The sequence below is a fragment of the Rhinatrema bivittatum genome, chromosome 3 (assembly GCF_901001135.1).
Source record: "Rhinatrema bivittatum chromosome 3, aRhiBiv1.1, whole genome shotgun sequence".
Classification (NCBI taxonomy): domain Eukaryota; kingdom Metazoa; phylum Chordata; class Amphibia; order Gymnophiona; family Rhinatrematidae; genus Rhinatrema; species Rhinatrema bivittatum.
In genome coordinates, this window is record NC_042617.1 from 96,295,861 (window position 1) to 96,316,208 (window position 20,348).

Below are 20,348 nucleotides of genomic sequence, written 5' to 3' on the forward strand. Positions count from 1 at the left end.
GTTATTAATGTTTCAGAGAGTCCGGGGAAGATGAAAGAAAAATGCTTACAAACAGCTTGCAGGTTAGAGATGTAATACTTCTTTTGGTTGTACTGCTTTGGGAGAATGTGAATAGAAAGCAATCATTGTCAGATTAACTCACTGGTGCAGGCCTGTTCTTTGCATGTGATCTTTGGAGGTACGTATTCAAACCCTTTGATGAGGTAAGTTTGGGAATTAGCCAGATAAACCTCAGGATATGAAATTCCTAATATGTTGTCCACCACTGATCTATCCTGGTTAGATTTTAGCTGCATAAATCTTACCCAGATAAATCAGGGGCATTTGGAAATGAATCTTACGTGCCTGAATAACTTAGCTGAAAAACATCAGAATTCAGTGCTATCTAGAAAAGTTGTCAGGTTAAGTCAGGTCATGCTGGAGAGCAATCATAAAGTTATCTGGATTATTTTATCTCGATAACTTGAACTTTGAGGTAGATATTCAAAACTAATGGTTAAGTAAGTTATCCAGATAAAACGTTTCTGGCTAATTTACAAAGAATATTCCCATAAAAATCACTAGTTAGCTGGATAGGTCTTATCCGGCTAACTTTAGAGAAAACAGGTCTAACTTATCCAGTTAACTTAACCGGATAAGTCTGAATATTGGCACTCATCTGGCTAAATTAACTGGATAAGTAACTCCTCCCTGAAATACACATTTCTTGCCCACCATTTAGCTGGCTAAGTGGCGCTAAATATAGACCTTGTTCTTAGTAATGTTTAATTAGTGGAATGCATAACTAGCTGCATTCTGCTGACAATGAGTAAAGTTACTAAGTAATTTTACCCAAATAACATGCTCACCTACTATGAATATGAATCTTTTTTTTTTAACTTGGAGGCACGAGGCTGCAATTCTGTTTCACCAGAGTTATCAAAATGCAGCCAGGGAAAGTTGTGTTTTCTCTCATGGCGTGAAATTGCTCTCTTTGATTTGATCTCTACAGGAGGTACTCCTGCAAAGCCACATGCAAGGTATTAAGTTCAGTCTTTCCCCAAACTTGAAGTCCAGGAATGCACAGAAATGCCCCCAGTAAATTCACTTCCACATTGATAGCTAGAATAGGGCTTGCTTTCACCAGCTCCCAAATGTTGCTTCTCCTCTCCGCTCAGCAAACTTAGGACACATGGCTTGAGTATTCCTCTCCCCATCTGGTTCTGTTGGATTCCTGTGCTGGCAAGAGAACCCCCCCCCCCCTCCAGAAACCCATGAAAAACTCTTCACTGCTCCCTCAGGGCCAGAGCCATGTCTTATAACATGGTGATTAAGTTCCAGTGGGAAAATTGTTTTCTGGCATCTGATTGGATGGAGGCATTGTCCTGCTGTAATTGCAGTGGTGGATGCACTTAGTAATCTGAGCTGCACAATGTTAACCCTATGACTGCAAGTTCTCAGTGTCCAGAATAAAAAAAAAAATCTTATTTCAACAGAATGGGCAAACAACATGGACAACTCCATTTCCAAAAAGAGAGACCCGAAAGTACACTCAGAAACCAGAGTTAGAAATTTGTAGAGAAGGCTTTAATAAACACAATCCATATTTTCAATAGTTTTAGTAATGCAGTCGTTTCTTTAAAAGGTGAATACTATTCTGTTACAGAGAGAACTCAATCCCCAACTCATTTGTGTTTTGCAAGTGGCTGCATCAAGAGGGATATGGAAAATAATTTATAAATGGTTCTGAAAAGAAGTTCAAGAAACACTATTGAATATACAAAAATAAGTAATTGTGCAGCTCAAAAAAGGCTTGCAGCGACCAACAAAATACTAATAACAAACTTAAAGTACTGGTCAAACAGCGTATCAGATGCTATGGCGGAGCACAGTAAAAGCAGCTGATTAAATGCACATGGACTTCAAAAGTGGTAGTCAAAGACACCAATCAGGAAAGAGCCTAAGACAGCGAATCAAAAGGGAGCAATGAAGTAACGAATCAGAGAGCGAGGATAGAGAACTTGAAGGGAATAATTAATGTCAGAGAAAGGCAGACCACTTGATTTCTTTATTTATGCCATGTGGAGAAAGAGTATTTAATTCAAAAATTCAGCATTGCTCCTTATGTATCAAAAAGGTAGAAAAATTACCACCGTGGGTAAAAGGATAAAAAAACCCTCAATGTCAAAAAAAGTGCTGTCATAAATTTGGTGTTTTGCTTACAGCCAGTGGGAAACAAGGGGTGTCATGCTTTTTGAGTGGTGTAAACAGGAACAGTGTTCAAAGATTTTTAGACTTCAATTTGAGGGTAGTCTTCCCCACATACAATAAAGGCCATGGGTGCACACTTTCCCTATGATGGGATGTCGGAATTCAGATAAAAAAGCAGAAGACTGACAGGCTGAACAAGAGTGAGGGAAATTACCAGAGCCTTGCTGCTCAAATGTGACTGATGATCATGAATCAGAAGACGCTAAAAGGTCTCACAGATTTTTACCTCTGCGAAAGGCAAACCGAGGAGGTGCAGAGAAAATGGTATGTTGGGCAAGTAGCTGCCAATGGGGTTTAGTGTTGGAGCAAAATTCATTGATTCTACTTGAAAATGGGAGAATGCAGGTATACGAACAGATACAGTCTTTTTAGAAGGTATAAACAAGAGATTCTGGTTAATGTTAAAGGCCTGTTTGAATGCTTTTTTAATAATGCGTGGTGGCCTTATAACCTGGGCATATTCAATAAAGTCAATTTAGGAAGAACACATGCGTCTAACCGGAGACACTGGCCTGTGGGGATATTATTTCAGTGGGAGCGGGTATGGTCACTTTCATATCTAAATAAAGTGTTTCTGTTTGTGGATTTGCGAAATATGGAAGTATGCAGTAATCCATTTGGTACTTGAACAAGGACATCTAGAAATGAAATCTTAGACTGCTTGATATGGTGGGTAAAATGTAAGTTTAAATTATGGGTGTTTAGTCAATCTAGAAACATATACAATTTGACAAAGGTGGCTGACCATAATAAAAACATGTCGTCAATAAAATGGAGTTGAACTGGGATGAACTGATGAAAAATATTGTCATAAACACAATCTGCTTCAAATCTGGTCATAAATAAACAAGCAATATTGGGAGCCATAGTGGCCCCCATGGCTGAACTTTTGACTTGTTTCTAAAAGAAACCCTGAAAACTGAAAAAAATTTCCATTAGTGCCAGACGAGCAAGTTTTAATAGATAATGCATAGGTACGAGGGATCAGGAGGTCATTGATCCACATAATATTGAATGACTGATAGGGCAACTTCTTGGGGGATATTAATGTACAGGGCTTCAATATCAAGTGCAACTAAATAGAAATGTTCAAAGGGTAATTGTATTTCCTGCAAAAGTACGATGAAATGTCCTGAATCATGTACATCTGAAGGAATGAGGGGAACAAATAGTTGAAGAATTTTATCATTGAATTTGGAGAGCGGCTCCAAAGCACTTTCTGATTTTTTACTTGATTACTCCCTTTGGATTGGCTGTCTTATGCTCTTTCCTGATTTTGAAGTCTGTGTACATTTAATCAAATGTTTTTACTGTGCTCCATTGCAGTCACCTGATATGCTATTTGACTTGTCCTGCAAAGTTTGTTATTAGTATTTTGTCGGTCGCTGCTAACCTTTTGTTGACCTGCACAATTACTTATTTTTATTTATTCAATTGTGTTTTTTGAACTTGATTTTCCAAACCATTAAAAGATTCTTTTGCCTGTACCTCCTGATGCAGCCACCTGCAAAACACGGATGTGTTGGGGGACTGAGTTCTCTCTGTAACAGGGCTGATTTCACCTTTTAAAGGAATGACTGTGTTACTGAAACTATTGAAAAGATGGATTGTATTTATTAAAACCTTCTCTACATATTTCTAAGTTTGGTTCTGAGTGTTTATTCGGATCCAAAGCTCAATAGTGTCACACTCTCTTTTTGGATTTCCAATTTGTATGATTGTTGCATCTCTACTTGTCCATTGGTGTTTATACAACCCCATTTCCAGACATCATTGGCTCAGGGAAGGTAATGTTTAAACAGCCCATATAGTGGTAAAACCTGCTTGTGCCTGCAGAATTTACTGAGTATTTTCAAAGAGAACTATGGGGTACATTTTAAGAAACAGCGCACGCGCGCGTACTTTTGTTCATGCGATTTTATAAGATACGCGCGTAGCTGCGCGTATCTTATAAAATCGGGGGTTGGCGCATGCAAGGGGGTGCACATTTGTGCAACTTGCATGCGCCGAGCCCTGCGCGAGCCGAGCCCTGCGCGCGCTGCCTGTTCCCTCCGAGGCCGCTCCGAAATCGGAGCGGCCTCGGAGGGAACTTTCCATTCACCCCCCCGCACCTTCCCCTCCCTTCCCCTACCTAACCCACCACCCCCCCCCCGGCCCTATCTAAACCCCCTCCCTACCTTTATCTTAAAAGTTACTACTGCCTCTGGGCAGTAGTAACTTACGCGCGCCGGCGTGGCAGGCCCCGACACAGGCCGCTGTGTCGGGGCACACAGCCATGCCCCCGGACCGCCCACATGCCCCTGAACACGCCCCTGATCCTAAAGCGCGCCCCCTGGCCACGCCCCTGACCGCCCCTTTTTGCAAGCTCCGGGTCTTACGCGCGTCCCGGGGCTTGCGCGTACCGCCGAGCCTATGCAAAATAGGCTCTGCGCGCGCAGGGGAGATTTAAAAGGGTTACGCGCGTACCTTAGACGCGTAACCTTTTAAAATCCGGCCCTATGTGCATAAGTTTGTTTTGAAAATACTCAGGTAATTGGAAGAGTACATGCACACATTCACTTGCATAAAATTACAACTCTTTGGAGGGCGTAACATAGGTGTACAATTATGTACATACTCTTTTAAATCAAAAAAGATGCGCATAATTGCTGACTCCGTCTGAACTCCACTCCCAGAATGCCTCTCCTCAGTGTGTGTAAAAGTACACATGAAACTAGGTTATGTGCATACTTTACATGCCCTGAATCAATTTCAGAACGTGGGCTCCATTTTCTTTGCATCGTCCTTCACATCCTCTGCTATATGTGCACGGGACATATCCCACGCCAATCATGATGGTCGTTTTCTTAGCCCTGCGCCTGGTTGCCTACCCCATACATCACACAGCTACCATTTCATTCCCTCCTCATCCATTCAACCTTTAAGATGAACCCGAAAGTTGTGCCTGCCGGAATTTTAGGTTCTTGAGCATTGTTTTCCTCTTGAATGTGCTTAAAACTAGGTTGCATGCACATAAAAGACTTAAACTTTTGTGCTAGAAGGCCAGTAATTTTGGGCCAGTGCCACAGCTGGTATGCAGGGTTTTTCCATTATTCACCATTCAGAAGTCACAAAGAATTTGTGTGACTCCTCTGTCTCCATCTCCAGTTCATATTGGTATAAAGCTGCTGCATTCACTTTTAAAATCATTCCTATCTGTTTTCCAGAATGCTTTTTTTTCACAATTTTGATTAAGGGTTTGATGCAGAAAATTGCTCTAAAAAAAACAAGGAAACTGTTGGGGTGTGTATAAGTAGTTGTCAGATTGCTTCAATAGTTGATGCGGTGCAATATAACTGTCTTGCATAAATGTCATAAAAATATCATAAAATACCTTATCTACTCTTTTCTTCTGAGGAACAAAGGAATTGTTTGTGTTTGTTATTGATTCCAGTGGGCAGCTTGAAGTCCTGGGTCTGGTTTTCCTCTCACACTGCTTTTATTGAATTGGTTCCAGCTCTATTCATTTCCCAGGGCATGCAAAATTGGTTAAATTCCATGGGAAAGGAATGTGTTTTGGGCACATAAACATCCAGTCAAGAAGATTTTTTTAGAACTCAGGAAGAGTGGCTAGTTTTTTGTTTTTTTTAAAGTTGCTAAAGACTCATATAGTTAAAGTAGTGCACTTTTCTGCTTAGGCTGCATATTGTGTTAGCAATTAAGAGAGAAACTTTTACAGGAGTGATCTTCAAAGCTGATTTTGTACAAATTTGACATATCATAAACATACATAACATTTATTTTCAGAAGAGTTAATTGATTATGCATATATACCAGTATGTTCATTTTCTTTAGAAAAGCTACTATATATACTCATGTATAAGTCGAAAAACTTTAGTCCAAAAATCATCCTTAAAATCGCGGTTGCCTTATCCACGGGTCAATCCACATTAATGCTGGTAGTTCAAGATGTATGACTGAATCATTCGCACACTCCCCCTTCCGATCCCTTTACTCACCTGCTGCAATCAGGATGATGATGGCACTTGCAGTTTCTAAAGCACATCCTCCCCCCTTCTCCGTGATGTCCCACTGAGGCAGTCGAACAGCTTCTCCTCTACACCCCCTCCCTATCCCTTAACTCACTCGCTCACTGCTAGCAGAGCAACAATGGGACTTGAGGTTGCTCAGGCACGTCCTCCCTCTGTTGGTAATCCCGGCTGCGGCAGTCCGCAGCCGGGTCCCCCTCCCTTACCGTCAAGCTTGCTTCCTGCTTCGTGGGCTGTCCCGGCCCTGCTCGGGCCGCGTCAGGGCCTTCTCACGGCGTTCTCCCCGTCAGGGAGAAGCCGTCGGCATCTTTGGCCGGCTCCGTCCACTAGGGGTGCGTGTGCGTGCCCGACTGCCCGGGATTTAAAGGGCCCGTGGCGGGAAACCTCAGCCTGGCCCCAAATCCCACGACATTGCTGGAGGACTATAAATAAGTTGCCTCAGACCCCCATTGCCTTGCCTTGGCAACAGGTCACCTCCTGAGAGAATCTAGTTGCTTGTTCCTGACTTTGTTCCAGTATCCTGCTTGATCCTGACTCTGTTCTAGTATCTTGCTTGTTCCTGACTCAGCTCCTGCTTCCCTGCCTGCTCCAGCTCCTTTCCTGCTCCTGAGTTCCAGTTCCCACCTGCTTGCTTCCTCGGTTTGACTTTGGCTTGGTACTTAGTTTCGTCTGTCTGCTGCCCGTCCTGAACCTTGGCTTGCTCTTTGGTTTCGTCTGTCTTCCACCGGCTCTGACCTCTGGCTCGTCTCATCATCTGGCTCCTCTGCTGCCTGCCTCGAACCCCTGGACCATCACCGACTCCCCATGTCTGCAGCCTGCCTCGACTCAAACTGTTCACTGTATCTCTTCACCAGGAGACCTTCTCCTAAGTCCTGCCGGCCCCGGCACCCAAGGGCTCAACCTGCAGGGAACGAGGGCTGGTATAGGCGAAGGTCCTGTCTGGTCTCCTGGTCCTGATCCGCCTCCCGGCTACGGGTACCGCTGCAGGCCTTCCTTCAGTGGTTCCACCTCACACTCTAGCCGGCCCAAGGGTCCATGTTCACAACAGTTTGCCAAGGCCATGGACCCGGCGGACCTCTCTGGCCTCCAGGCTATCCCCGGCTTGGCTCAATGGCTGCAGCAGCAGCAGCAACACTGCTTGGACATCTTGGCAGCTACCATTGAGAGATTGGCTAACCATCTGGATTTGACGCCTCTGGTGGCAGCCCCGTGTTTGGCTCCTGTCCCAGCCACTGGACCGGCCACATCTCTGTACTTACCGGCACCACCCCACTATGCTGGAGATCCTAAGCAGTGTTGGGGGTTCCTCAACCATTGTTTCATGCGGTTCACCCTCCAACCAACATAGTTCCAATCCGATCAGGTTAAAACAACCTACATACTGTCTCTATTGGATGGCAAAGCCCTGGCGTGAGCTTCCCCATTGTGGGAATGAGGTGATTCGCTACTTGGAAATCTGCAACAATTCGTACACACCTTTAAGCAGGTGTCTGACGAGCCGGCTCGGCAGTCCACCGTGGCTGCTGAACTCCTCCATCTGCGCCAAGGCTCCTGGCCACTGGTCGACTACGCTGTTGAATTCCGCACCCTGGTGTCAGAGTTGGGTTGGCGGGAGGACAGCTTACGCAGTATCTACCTAGAGGGACTATCTTCTCGCATTAAGGATGAGCTCGCAGCTAAGGATCTCCCAGATGATCTCGAAGGCCTGATCGATCTCTCAGGGAGGATTGATTGCAGGCTTCAGCAATGGGCCCAGGAGATTAAGCCCACCCGGAGACCAGTTGTACTGGCTCCATCCTTCTCCAGATCAATGGCTCCACCTCCTGAACACCAGCCTAGTCGAGGTAAGGAACCCATGCAACTCAGTCGCAGCCCTCTTATTCCAGAGGAGAAGAAGTGCCACCATTCCTTAGGCTTGTGTATTTACTGCAGTGGTAGGGGCCACATGTTGACACAATGCCGGGAGCGGCCGGACAACTCCCAAGCCTAGGCGTTACTGGGGAGACTGTTCCTGTCTCTTTGGCAAATTCTTTTCTACATTGGCCTTTATCGACTCTGGGGGCGGGAGGCAACTTCATCCTAGCTGACTTGGTCCAACAGCTGTAACTTCCCGTGGTTGCCCATACACCGCCACTACGAGTATCCTCCATTCAGGGTACCCCCTTTTCCAGGCTTCATCTTGTCCACAACAGCTCCAGTGATCCTCCACACTGGAATTCTCCATGAGGAAGAGATCTCCTTCTACATCCTGAACAAATCTATCCATCCCATAGTCCTGGGTCTACCCTGGCTTCAGAAGCACTCTCCACTCATTGATTGGGAGTCCCTGCAAATCACAGCCTGGAGTCCAACCTGCTTTACGACCTGCTTGCCTACTCTGCCTCGGCCTAGCATTCCTTTCTCAGCCACCACTCTGTCGCTGCCGCCACAGTACGCAGAATACGCAGATGTCTTCTCCAAGGAAACGGCTGAGCTCTTGCCGGAACATCGGGCCTTCGATTGTGCCATTGATTTACTGCCTGGTGCGATACCCCTTCGAGGGTGAGTTTACCCTTTGTCCCTACCTGAGACTTGTAAATAAACACAAAAAAATAGATGCCTGGATCTTTTTCCAACACTTTATTGATGCAGAGACGTGTCAAATAAAATCGCCCGACTCAGGCCGAGTTTCGCAGCTTTACAGCTGCTGCCTCAGGGGCTCCATTCTTCTAATCAGTAAGCTGTTTGTGTTTACCTGCCGGTATCATAGATCTCCTACCTCTGTGTTTTCTTGGACCTACCTGAGACTTGGGCAATGTCCCAGTACATCCAAGAAAACCTGGATAAGGGGTTTATCCGGCCTTATTCTTCTCCAGCAGGGGCCGGATTCTTTTTTGTCGCCTAAAAAGACAGTTCTCTCAGGCCCTGCATAGATTATCGGGGGCTCAACGCTATTACACACCAAGACCGATATCCTCTCCCACTCATCCCAGAGCTCTTGGACCATCTTCAAGGAGCTTGAATCTTTACTAAATTGGACCTCCAAGGCACATATAATCTAATTTGAATTAAACCAGGCGATGAGTGGAAAACCGCTTTTAACACTCGTGATGGGCATTACGAGTATCTAGTCTTGCCCTTCAGACTATGTAATGCACCAACAGTTTCACAAAACCTAATGAATGAAGTCTTCCGAGACATGCTTCACTCTTCAGTGATTGTATACCTCGACGATGTTCTCATATACTCTAAGGACCACACCACTTATCGACAGCGGGTATGCCAAGTGCTGCAGCGACTCTGCAAAAGCTGCCTGTTCGCTAAACTGGAAAAGTGTATATTTGAACAACAGTCCTTGCCATTCCTAGGTTACATAGTCTCAGTCTCAGGATTTCATTTGGATCCAGAAAAGGTTTCTGCCACCAAAGACTGGCCTCAGCCAGTAGGAATAAAAGCCCTTCAATGCTTTCTTTTATTCACAAACTTCTACCGGCATTTCATCCCGCACTACTCACAGAAGGTAGCTCCACTCACCGCCCTAACTAGGAAGGGGGCCAACACCACAGAGTGGCCCATGGAAGCACTCCAGGCTTTTGAGGAGCTAAAACCAGCTTTCCTGCTCGACTCTTGTCTACACTACCCGGATCCCACACGACTCTTCGTGGTAGAGGTAGACGCCTCAGACATCACTGTGGGGGCCATCCTCTGCCAACTCTCTGACAAGGGATCACTACTTCCTTGCTCTTACTTCTCTCAAAAATTTACCCCCACTGAAAAAAATTACGGTACAGGGGACAAAGAGCTCCTAGCCGTTAAGATGGCGTTTGAAGAATGGTGCCAGTGGCTGGAGGGGGTCCAGCATCCAGTAGTGGTGTACACCGATCATAAAAATCTAGAATATTGGTGTCAAGCACAATGACTAAATCCATGACAGGCTCGCTGGTCCTTGTTTTTCAGCTGCTTTAACTTCTCCCTACGCTACAGACCAGCATCCAAGAACATCCGAGCGGATGCTTTCTCCCGCACCACAGAACACGAAGACTCTCTCACCTTGCCACAATACATTCTCAACCTGGCTAACATCCTCCTTGCAACCACCGATGTGGCTCCCGCAGGTAAGATGGTAGTACCCCTCCACCTACGCAAGAAGGTCCTCTCCTGGGCCCATGATTCTCTTACAGCAGGACACCCGGGCAAGGTTTGGACCCAAGAGTTCTTGTCTCGTTACTATTGGCCACATGTAAATCAAGATGTCCAAGCATACGTAGACTCCTGCCCAACTTACTCCAGACAAAAGCCCCTACTGGATGTTTATGGGGATTGCTACAGCCACTCCCCATACACATAGAACTGTGGACTCACGTCTCCACGGACTTCATAGTTGATCTCCACCATCTGAAGGGAAACAGGTCATCTGGGTCACGGTAGATAGATTCTCCAAGATGGCTCACTTCGTACCTCTCTCGAAACTCCCCACTGCGCCTGAACTCGCACAACTCTTCACCAAGCACATCTTTCGCTTACACGGACTTCCACAACACATCTCCTCTGATCGTGGGTCACAATTCACCACAAAATTCTGGAAGGCACTGTGCAGGAAATTTGGGATCCAGCTAGACTTCACAACAGCCTTCCACCGATAAGGAAACAGGCAGGCTGAATGCACCAATCGTTCCCTGAGGAATTTCCTCCACTCCTTCATAGGAGATAAACAGGATGATTGGGTGGCCTTGCTACCTTGGGCGGAGTTCTCCTACAATCACCATGTCCACTCTGCAACATGATCCTCGCCTTTCCAACTTGTCTTCGAGAAACAGCCTAAACCACCCTTACCACTCCTGGTAACGGTGTCTTCACCAGCCGCCCAACTCACAGCCCATCAGCTCCGATCTCTATGGGATTCCACTCAGGACAACTTGCGGCATGCGGCTAACTCTGCCAAGAGAGATGTGGATAGACATCGTTGCAAAGCTCCCACCTTTCACCCAGGAGACTGGGTCTGGTTGAGTACTCGTCATATTCATCTAAGAGTGCCTTCTATGCGCCTAGCTCCCATATACATTGGGCCCTTTATGGTCTCCGAACGAGTGGGTGCAGTATCCTATCACCTACGCTTACCTTCGAGTCTACGAATACACAACGTGTTCCATGTCTTGCTACTGAAGCCATTGGTACTCTCAACATTCCACCGAGAACCACCAAAGCCTGTGAATGCAGTCACAGATGCCGACCTTGTCTGTCAAGTACGGTCGGTTCTGGACGTCCGCTTCCATCACCAATGGTGGGAGTACTTGATCTCATGGGAAGGCTTCGGCCCGGAGGAGAACATGTGGGAACCTGCCTCCAACATTCTCGACAAATCTCTCCATCTCCAGTACCATTGATACAATCCCAGCAAACCAAGACCCCTGGGGAGGGGGTGTAAGAGGGGGGGTACTTTTGGGAATCCAGGCCACGGATGGCCGCAGCCGGGTCCCCCTCCCTTACCACCAAGCTCGCTTCCTGCTCCGCGGGCTGTCCCGGCCCTGCTCAGGCCACTTCGGGGCTTCTCTCGGAATTCTCCCCACAAGGGAGATGCTGTTGGCATCTTTGGGCGACTTCGCCCACTAGGCGTGAGCGTGACGGGAAACCTCGGCCCGGTCCCAAATCCCACATCATCGCTGGAGGACTATAAATAGGCTGCCTCAGACACCATTGCCTTGCCTTGGCAACAGGTCGCCTCCTGGGAGAATCTAGTTGCTTGTTCCTGACTTTGTTCCAGTATCCTGCTTGTTCCTGACTCCGTTCCAGTATCCTGCTTGTTCCTGACTCCGCTCCTGCCTCCCTGCCTGCTCCAGCTCCTTTCCTGCTCCTGAGTTCCAGTTCCCACCTGCTTGCTTCCTCGGTTTGACTTCGGCTTGCTACCTGGTTTCGTCTGTCTGCTGCCCGTCCTGACCCTTGGCTTGCTCTTTGGTTTCGTCTGTCTTCTACCGGCCCTGACCTCTGGCTCATCTCATCATCTGGCTCCTCTGCTGCCTGCCTTGAACCCCTGGACCATCACTGACTCCCCACATCTGCAGCCTGCCTCGACTCAGACAGTTCACTGTACTCCTCTTCACCAGGAGACCTTCTCCTAAGTCCTGCCGGCCCCGGCACCCAAGAGCTCAACCTGTGGGGAAAGATGGCTGGTAGAGGTGAAGGTCCTGTCTGGTCTCCTGGTCCCGATCTGCCTCCCGGCTACGAATTCCGCTGCAGGCCTTCCTTCAGTGGTTCCGCCTCACACTGTAGCCGGCCCAAGGGTTCACGTTCACAACACCCTCCACCCAAGCCAGGGTCTGATTGGCATACTTAGAAGCACGTGGTTCAAAGCCCCACTGGAACCCTGTGGGGGAGGAAGGCGGATGTGCCTGAGTGACCGCAAGTTCACCGTCATTGTCATAGTAGCAGCGAGTTGTTGAGTTAAGGGATTCGGAGGAGTTGTGGGGGAGAAGCTGTCCTATTGCCAAACAGGACACTGTGGTGGACCAGGTAATGTGTGTCTTAACAACTGCAAGTGTTGTTGTCAGCCTGGAAGCAGCAGGTGAGTTAAGGGATCGGGAGGGGAAGAGCGCGAGTGATTCTAACAGCAGATAGTCATTGAGGAGGGAAGGAAGGATTCTAACGGTTGAGATATTCACTAGAATAATAGCTTCTTACCCTCAGGAAAATGAACTCTGAGAAGAAAAAGAGAGCACCTTACACCACATTGCTCTAACTGAAGGTTATTGAACGTGCAAAGGAGGCCAATAATTGTATAGCTGCAAGAGAATTTGATGTGAGTGAAAAGCTAGTCAGAGATTGTAGAAAAAATGAGGAAAAGCTGCTAGAAATACCAAAGTCAAAGAAAGCTTTATGCTTCAAAATTGCACCTTTTGATGGAATGGGAAAGGATTTGAATGACTGGGTAATGGGATATAGACAGAATGACTACATTGTGACTCGCTCGAGCATTAGGATTCTTAGCCTTCAAATGGTAAAGGAAGAAAAATATTCAGACACCGAAGGTCTGAAAGAATTCACAGCATTGTCTGGTTGGTGTTCGCGGTTCATAAACCGATACGGATTATCCCTTCATCATCAGACACAGAAACTGCCTAGAGATCTTGATAAAAAGATCTGTTCATTTCACAAATTCATTATTCAGTAGAGAATAAAGAAACATTTTGATATGAATAACATTGGTAATATTGATGAATCACCAATGGCATTTTATATGCCTGGCAATCATACTGTAGCTGGCATACTTGTAAAAACAACTGGTCATGAAAAGACCCATTTCATGATGGTCCTGTCTTGCCTGGCAGATGGCACAAAACTAGGCAAGAGGAAAAAGATGCCCAAGAACCTAAAAATTCCAGCAGGCACAACTGTTCGGGTTCATCCTAAAGGCTGGATGGATCAGAAGGGAACGAAATGGTGGCTGTACAATATGTGGGGTAGGTAACCAGCCGTGGGGCTAAGAAAACGACTATCACTATTGGTGTGGGTTATGTGCCGTGCACATATAACAGAATATGTGAAGGATGATGCAGAGAAAATGGTGACTAGGTTAGCATTAATTCCAGGAGGTCTGACATCAATGCTCCAGCTGTTAGATGTCTGTCTCAACCAGCCTTTCAAAGACCAATTGCGGCATATGTGGCAACAATGGATGTGTTCTGGTCAAGCAAACTTAATGAAAGAAGGGCTCCTGATGAAACCAGATATTGATTTGGTAGTGAAATGGGTAAAGGATGCATGGAGCCAATTCCACCAGAAATGGTCAAAAAGTCATTCCTGAAATGCAGCATTAGCAATGCTATGGATAGATCAGAAGACGATGCCATCTATGAAGACAAAGATGAATCAGCACTGGATGATGATTCAACAGATGGAGACAGCGAAGACAATGATTACGTTGATGACATCACCAAAGAACAGTGCCAGGATTTATTTGGACATTCTGACAATGAAGAATTAGACTTGGAAGGATTTGAATGGAGAACTGTATTCTTCATTTAATAACTAAATAAAAGCTATTTTCTCAAGTTTTAAATTTATTTATTTATTTAAGGCTTTTATATACCAACTTTCTTGATACAAATCAAATCAACTCGGTTTACATCGAACTAAGCATAACTATAACCAACCAATTAACAAGTGCCAATTTAGAGGAGCATAAAGTTACATTATAACAAGGAAGCCTTAACTGGGAGAAGGAAAAAAAGAGGGGGAGAATGAAGATTAATTACTATATACAATAGAATATGTGAGGGAGGCAAGGAGCCGACCTCACATTTTCTATTGTATATAAATGATAATGTTTCTTATAAAACACTTTATTCTGTTTCTAAAAAATAAAAGCAATTTTCTTAATTTATGTTTCTTAGTATGATTTCACGTTTCATGAGCTCCCTAGGTTTTACCCTCGACTTATCCACGAGTCACAGAAATTTCTTGCTTTTAGGGCCCAAAAATTACCCATGACTTATACTTGAGATTGACGTATACATCAGTATATACGATATTCATAAATTTCAGGTGCAACTCTTTGTGTTTATTTTTAAAGCTCTTGAGACTGTATTAAAAAAAAATGAGAGGTTGATATTCCAAAAAAGCTGAACTCCTAAATATAGGCTTCTAAGTTAGAGTCAAGTGCCTATTTTCAGCCAGTTAAGACCCTAAGTTGTCAGCTGAAAACTGAAATAAATGTAGACCCTAAACGTAGGGATACTGGACCCTTTTCAAAGAGTTTAGGCTCCTAAATTGGCCTTTTTGAAAATTTACTAGGGCGGAGTACCTAAATTTAGGACCCTAAAAGGTGGGTGGCCACAAGGGTGAATTTAGGGAAGGCAAACAAGCTTAGCACTGATTTTCAGAGCTCGGCACCTAATTTATAGGGTCATTTATCAAATTACGTTATGGCATTTTTGCATGTGTTAAGACGTTTTTGCATGCGAAAAACATGTTAATGCATGCGAAAAACGTGTTAACGCATGTGAAAACACCATAATGCATGGTGCAATGCAAATTTTTAAAAGGGGAGAGATTGGGGAGGAGTCCAGGGCAGAGTCTGGGCAGGATTTCTAAAAAAGTGGGCTGACTTCACACTTTGTGATGTCATAACACACAATATCGCACAATTTTAATGCCGAAAATAGCTACACTTTTTTCAATTGCTTTAAGCTGTATGACATCGTGTGTTATGCCCATAACACAATTTGTGATTTTTTGTAAATTCCATTTTGGGCATTTTTAAGCTGGTGGAGGGCCTCAGAGAGAGAGAGGGGGAGAGAGAGAAAGAGAGAGAGAGAGAGTGCCTCTGGGGGTGGCATCATAGTAAGCAGCTATTTATGCTACTATAGGAAACCCACCTAGTAACTTGAGGTGAGGTTTAGGTAGTAGTGTAGGGGTTAGGGGCCACTTTTACATGCAGAGTTACCCAAGTAGAGAGTCCATCAAGCTAGGGTGAGAGAACATTCTACAAATCTCATCTTTGTGTGAGTTTCCTCACACTGAAGGACATTAAATCTTCACAAGAATGTACTGTTCTGTTCATACTTCTCACTCTGCATATAAAGGTGGCCCCTAACCTACACTACTACCTAAACCTCTCCTTGAGTTACTAGGTAGGTCTTCTATAGAGATATAAATAGCTGCTTCTATAATACCACCCCCAGAGGTGTGCTTTCTAGGGATGGGCATTTCTTTAGGACGAATTAAATTAGACAATTTCAACAAAATTTCCTAATTTGTCCTGATTCGGGGACCCTGAAACCCGAACAAAGTTTTCCTGAAATGTCGGTAAAAATTTGTTTTTGGGTTCCCCCCTGAATCCCAAATGACCGAATTGTGGGAAATATGATATTTTCCGCGGAGGGCCGAAAACGAAGCCCAAACCGAATTTTTGGGCTTTGCACATCACTAGTGCTTTCTCTCTCTCTCTCTCTCTCTCTTTCTAAATGAGCACTTTGCAGGTAGGAAAATGCAATTACATAGGTATTACCACAAAGTATGAAAAGTATGAAAAGTTAACATACTTTGTGGTAATACCTATGTGAAGTACACAATAATTAGGAAATTACCATAAAAGATGCCGCTTTTTCTACCACATGCGATATTCACAGCAATTTGCTAAATCTAGGTCTTAGTGTCCTAAATCTAGGCTAATAAATAGCAGGCCTAAATTTAGATGTCTAACTTATAGGCCTCTAAATTTATGTGAATTTTCAGCTGAAAACTAAGGGAACTAAGTTTGGCTGAAAATAGGTTCCTAAATTAAGTAATTTAGAGACCTAAATTTATGAGCTCATTTTTTTATATATATATCGGCCCCATTATTTATTTGTCAAGATTTAGGCATCTAAATTAGATGCCTAAGTAAATGTTATGTTCCTGATTTTATCTCCCCTCCCTAACTCCACCCTCTTTTCAGAACCCTAAATTTTGGGTCTTAATGAAACTGGGAGCCTAAATTTAGATACTCAGTCCTAGTATATTTTCAAAATGGCCAATTTAGAAGCCTAAGGGGCCAATTGTCCAAGGGTTTAGGTGCCTAAGTTTTGGAGTTAGGCTCCTAAATTGATCCTTTTGAAAACGAAGGCTGAGTTCCTAAATTTAGACTCCTAGATTAACTAGGCTCCTGAATGTAGGGTCTGACAAAAAAGCCCCACTAGTATATTCTTAACCCATCTGAATTAGAAGGAGAAAAAAGGACCTCAGAATAGAGCAACTAGTGAAAATTAACAAATTGCCAAGCTCTCAATCACTGTGCAGAGAAACCCCTTCTTATTAATCCTATTAATGGTGTGCAAAAAGCTTAAATTCATCAAAATCGCATCACTGGGCTGAAATAAGGCTGAAACTGTTATCACTTGAATGTGTATGCACAAACTTTCAGTTGGACCTAAGCACACCAAAAAGATTATATCACTTATCTTAATATGAGCCAGTAGTTATCCAGGCTATTTAACACCACTAGATTCCTACTAGCAATGATATTCACAAGCTGATGTCAAAACTGTTTTATACTACTGAGTGTATTCTAGCAAAAGTTTTCACAAACTAGTATGAATTCAGTGATACAAAACAGTTTGGTTTTCTCCCATTTTGTGTCTATGGGAAAAATAGTAAGAGGTAGATTTTCAAACCTGCGCACAGGTGTACATGTGGGCGCGCGCTACCCGGCGCGCCCACATGTACACCCAATTTTATAACATGCGCGCAAGGGGGTGCACAATTGTGCAGCTTGCGCATGCCGAGCCCGCACCGAGCCGCACTTCCTTCCCCTGTTCCCTCCCAGGCTGCTCTGAAATTGGAGCGGCCTCGGAGGGAACTTCCCTACCCCCCCACCCTACCTTCCCTTCCCCTGCTTCCCCCGCCCTTTCCTCCCTACCTTTTTCTTTGTTTTTCTTTTATTTCCAAACTTACTTCATCTCTGGGGCTGAATTAAGTTGCGCGCGCTGGTCAACTGCCGGCGCGCGATCCCTGGCACAGCGGCCGTGCGGAGGCCTCTGGCCACGCCCCTACTCCCTCCCCGCCCCTTTTTGAAAGCCCCGGGACTTACATGCGTCCCGGGGCTTTGCGCACATCGCTGGGCCTTTTGAAAATAGGCGCGGCGCGCATAACCCTTTGAAAATCCGGCCCTTAGTATATAGGATCTCAGTTTTAGGTGCCTAATGCTGAAAATAAGTGTTAAGCAGTTAACTTTTTACCTCTTCTAAATCTATCCATGTTACTGCCCACTTTGGATCCTGTATTTAGGCCCTAGTCAAACCAGGCATTTAAATTTAAGGACTCAGCAGTAATCAGTTTCCAAAAGTCCAATTTAGGCTCCTAGAGGCTGATACTCAAAAAAAGATGAGCTCCTAAATATAGGTCTCTAAAGTAAGTGCCTATTTTCAGCTGAACTTAGGGCCTGAAAGGGTAAATTTTTCAATCGTTTAGGTCCCTAACTTTTGAAGTGAGGCCCCTAAATTGGCCCTTTTGAAAATTTACTAGATCTGAGTCCCTAAATTTAGGAGCCTAAAATGTGGGTGGCTACATGGTCAGAGATACTGCAGAGAAATAAGTTAGGAGCTTAGCACCGATTTTTTTTTAATTCATTTATAGAATGACAAACTTACAAGAATCCAATCTTGTTGCAGAAAAATGATATTATTAACAGCAATAAATGGAAAAAATAATATATGAAAGAAATGAAGAGAAAGAAAGAAAAGGAAAAAAATCTGCAATAACACTATCTCATTAGACCACAAATTAAGTGCCTCATTTGTTAAGCATTTTTCCCATAGACAAAGAATGGGAGAAAAGCCTTAGTAAATCAAGCCCTATGAGGGGGGTGGCAGAGAGAAAATAGAAAGATTTTACAAGGAATAAAGGCTTAACACGATTGTCCAACCCTATTTCAATATCATCAGATCAGTCTGACCCAACTTCCCCACTTAGAGTAACTTCAAGAGACTTCTTCCCATACAGAAAACTTCTCAGTTCCTCAGGCTGAAAGAAAATATGATTAGCATTATCAAACCATAGGGGCAGATTTTCAAAGGGGTACGTGCGTAAGATACGCACGTACCCCCCGAAAACCTGCCCCAAGCTACCCCTGCATGCACCGAGTCTATGTTGCATAGGTTGCCGGCGTGCGCAAAGCCCCGGGACATGCGTAAGTGCTGCAGCGACTCTGCAAAAGCCGCCTGTTCACTAAACTGGAAAAGTGTATATTTGAACAACAGTCCTTGCCATTCCTAGGTTACATTGTCTCAGTCTCAGAATTTCATATGGATCCAGAAAAAGTTTCTGCCATCAAAGACTGGCCTCAGCCGGTAGGAGTAAAAGCCCTTCAACGCTTTCTTTTATTCACAAACTTCTACCGGCATTTCATCCCACACTACTCACAGAAGGTAGCTCCACTCACCGCCCTAACTAGGAAGGGGGCCAACACCACAGAGTGGCCCATGGAAGCACTCCAGGCTTTCGAGGAGCTAAAACCAGCTTTCCTGCTTGACTCTTGTCTACACTACCCGGATCCCACACGACCCTTCGTGGTAGAGGTAGACGCCTCAGACATCACTGTGGGGGCCATCCTCTGCCAACTCTCTGACAAGGGATCACTACTTCCTTGCTCTTACTTCTCTCAAAAATTTACCCCCACTGAAAAAAATTACGGTATAGGGGACAAAGAGCTCCTAGCCGTTAAGATGGCATTTGAAGAATGCCATCTTAACGGCATGGAGCGTGGTGTCACTGAATAATGCTAAGTGGTTTTCCCCTGAAGCAGGACCTTAAGAGGGCGGGTCCGAAACGCGATCGTGTTGGGATGTGCAGATAAGTACTGTTTATGAATGCACGAATTTTTGAAAAGTGACTGATTTTCAAACATGGGACTGAGTTTGTAGGAAAGTTGTGTGAGATAAAAATGAAAAATGAATAATGAAAAAAAGAGTTTTAAAAAAATGTGTGCAAAAAATACTTGAAAAAATACAAAGTAAAACGGACCAATTACCATGAGAGGGAGTCTGGAAAATGCTCTGACTCTGTGAGGAAAGGTCCTACAAATACATGGTAGCGATATTATAATGTCTTAAAGAATACCAAGTGTACCAATTATTTGAAGTATTATTTGAAGAATGGTGCCAGTGGCTGGAGGGGGCCCAGCATCCAGTAGTGGTGTACACCGATCATAAAAATCTAGAATATTGGTGTCAAGCACAATGACTAAACCTGTGACAGGCTTGCTGGTCCTTGTTTTTCAGCTGCTTTAACTTGTCCCTATGCTACAGACCAGCATCCAAGAACATCCGAGTGGATGCTTTCTCCCGCACCACTGAACATGAAGACTCTCCCACCTTGCCACAATACATTCTCAACCTAGCTAACATCCTCCTTGCAACCACTGATGTGGCTCCCGCGGGTAAGATGGTAGTACCCCTCCACCTACGCAAGAAGGTCCTCTCCTGGGCCCATGATTCTCTTACAGCAGGACACCCGGGCAAGGTTTGGACCCAAGAGTTCTTGTCTCGTTACTATTGGCCACATGTAAATCAAGATGTCCAAGCATACGTAGACTCCTGCCCAACTTACTCCAGACAAAAG

General features: G+C 44.8%; 1 protein-coding gene across 2 annotated transcripts in view; it reads left to right on the top strand.

Annotated features, from left to right (window-relative positions):
• The window catches only part of PLCB1 (phospholipase C beta 1), a 1,417,494-nt gene that overhangs the window by 212,489 nt on the left and 1,184,657 nt on the right, over positions 1-20,348 (top strand). The gene's annotated exons all lie outside the window — the stretch shown is intronic.